The sequence below is a fragment of the Scaptodrosophila lebanonensis genome, unplaced genomic scaffold (genome assembly GCF_003285725.1).
Source record: "Scaptodrosophila lebanonensis strain 11010-0011.00,11010-0021.00 unplaced genomic scaffold, SlebRS2 tig00000168-arrow-arrow-pilon, whole genome shotgun sequence".
Lineage (NCBI taxonomy): Eukaryota > Metazoa > Arthropoda > Insecta > Diptera > Drosophilidae > Scaptodrosophila > Scaptodrosophila lebanonensis.
Genome location: NW_022060601.1, coordinates 433,363 through 436,541, shown reverse-complemented (window position 1 = coordinate 436,541; position 3,179 = coordinate 433,363).

The window sequence follows — 3,179 nt, the reverse complement described above, 5'->3', positions numbered from 1 at the left end:
CCCCCATCCACATAGTCCAAGATGCCTTATGTGAATACGCAAAAAATGTGTATTTTAGAATTTCCCTTCTTCCCCCCTCTCCCACGCAATTCATAACTCCTGTATTTCTTGGAATTTCTCAATCTTGGCAAGTACCTCAAGTTTGTGTTTATAAGTCCAAATGTCAAGTTTCATAATGATATGCCGATTTAACAGGAAGTTAAAGCCATATATGTATATATGACCAAGCAGTGACCGCAACTGTTGTTGTTACTGCTTGGCACACACATAACACATAGCTTCTCTACTTGTTTTTATACTCTGTACATGAAATGTACAGAAGTATATTAGGTTTGCGGGAGCTGAAAAATGTAACAGGAAGAAGGAGGCGTGGCAGACCCCACAAAGTATATATATTCTTGATCAGCATGACGAGACGAGTCGATCTAGCCCTGTCTGTCTGTCTGTCCGTCTGTCAGTCTGTCCGTCTGTCCGTCCGTATGAACACCTGGATCTCAGAGACTATAAGAGATAGAGACACCAAATTTTGCACAAAAATGCGTTATGTGTGTATTCTATACGAGTTTGTTTTATTTTTTTGATTTTCCCCCCCACTTCCCCCTTATGGGGGTTTTCCCGATTTTCCATTCATATAATCGCCTATATCTCGGAGACTATAAGACCTAGGAACACAAAATTTTAGTCCCAGTTGCCTTATGTGAATACGCAGAAAATGTATATTTTGGAATTTCCCTCCCTCCCCCCTCTACCCCGCAAATCGTAGCTCCCGTAATTCTTGGAATTTCGAACTAAAATTTTGGAAATACCTCCAGTTGGTTATTATATGTCCGTATACCAAGTTTCACTATGATAGACCGATTTAACAAAAAGTTATAGCCATAAATATATTTGCTGCTGCAGCGCTGCTCAAGCGCTGCTCAAGCGCTGCGGCTGTTGTTGATGTTGCTGTTTGATTGACTGCGAAAATGCTTACACAGACACGAATAGATGCGCATAGGCATACATACACTCACACAGACGCAATTGCTATGTAAATGTGCAATTATAAACCCTTTACGTGAGTTCGAATACCGAGAGAGGTAAAATCGATCAAATTTTTTTTTTATTTTCTTAATTTTTTTTATTTCCTATAATTATTGTAAACATATGTACAGAGTATTTCAAAGTCGGGACACCCGACTTTAGCTTTTTTACTTGTTTTGTTTTGCTTTTAAAGAAAAAGAAAATTATATATGCATTCTAGACTAACCGATTATAATTGATTTAGTAAATTTTAATGGAAATATTTGATCAAATAAGTGATAGATTTAGATTATTCAAAAATGTCTGTAATATTTCTTGCAAATTTTGCTGGTTTAGTCACAGACACAGGTGAATTTTTGGCGATGTTGCCGAGAAAGTAAGGTTGTGTAGCTGTTGAATCAGAGGTGCAGCCGAGATTATTAAAGTTGCTTTGTTTCAGCACGAGATTATAGCCGCAGCAGGTTGGCCCTGGGGGGCCGAGGACACGAAACTCGATCTTTAAACGAAAAGAAACAGAACAGAACAAAGCTAACTTTATTGATTTACCTGGTGTAAAATTAACTCTGCTTCCTTTTACAAGTATTTTCTCTAATGTTCTAATGTTTAGTCCGCCCCTTAAATAAGATCTTTACTGCACCCATGATCCATATCAGGTTTTCTTAGCAATCGTCGGCCAATATATATTTTGGTCAAGGTCAATAATGTGGGTCCAGATGAGCCAAATCCGATTTGGCACAATGCCAGGCACGCGTCTCTCCAATGGAATACTGCCGCTTATTTGCCGATCGCGGATTGCCTAACTGTGGGGGCCGCCTTGGCCAACGATTTTTCGAGTCTGGCGAAAAGCCCACATTCGCTTGCTTAGGCATTGCGCAGTTCTACGTGTTTACGTAGGCCCTACTTGATATGCCATATTTTAGTGGGCGGCTTTTGTGCAATGTCCGACAATTGACGTGTGTTTGAACAGAGCTAAGCCACTGAAACTGGTTCGCAGGTACAGCATTCGAATTCAATTAATCGAAAGTTATTAATTTATGCATTTATATTATTATGCCAGTAATTTTTTCATTTGTCTTTTTATTGCATACACATTTAAAAGAAAATAACAAGTGGTTATTATTAAAAATTGTTTTGGCAAAAGAAAACAAAAAATAAAATCAAAACCGAGTCGATCCGATCTGAGCAAGGTGACCAAAACTAAAAGCGCTGACGACACTTAAATGCGCTTCGTATACGACCTTTTATGCAAATGATGATGCACTGATCAAAATTATAATGCAAATGCAACCCATTTAAACCTTGGCATTCCGAAAATGCTGATTTGGATGTCGTTCGTAATATTGATGTCGCAGTCAATGTCCCCAGCCACTTAAATGCATTGTTCCATTTATGTTAGATGCCTATTCATACGGATACTGACCCAATTACGTTCACATTCAAAGATTGACATATTGGTGTCCACGTATGCCAGTATAAAAATACAATGAACCAAATGTTGCGGGTATAACTATAGCGCGTATACCCGATATGAAACGTAGGTTGCAGCGACACCATCGCAGAACCAGTTTATTTTATCACGCTTCTACACGTACTGCAAAACAAGCCTCGCAACCGCCGGCCTTGACCGAACCAGAGATTTGTGCAACAGTTCAGAAATGTGCTTAGAGTGCAAGCTGTGACAAAAGCCACTGACCCAGGTCTCGGCTAATTCTCATAAGCACTTCAAAGTGCTGAGTCAATATTTGCTGTGACACGTTATATGAAATTTTAGCACGACTACCACTTGGTCGTCCCAAGCATGAATCGCTCCAATGACCAGCGTCGAACTTGAGTGGAAATCTTTGCCACGACTCACCATCACAATTGATGGGTAGTTGGCCCTATCGTGTTGCTAATAACACACTTTGCCAGACCATAGAAGTTGATGCCAATTTGGCTCAAAGTACAAAAATCAAACATCTCAACGCTTTACACGCATTGGTCCCACAGCCAAGCTTTAACATATTTAACTAATTTCCGGACAAAAAAAATAAAAATAAACACAAATTTTGGCAGTGGGAGGGTACATCTAAATTATTTATCTTCACATTTTTTTTTTTAACTGTACTTATGGTTTTAAATTGTTTCCGTTAAGAAGCGAGAAAGAAAAATGAAAT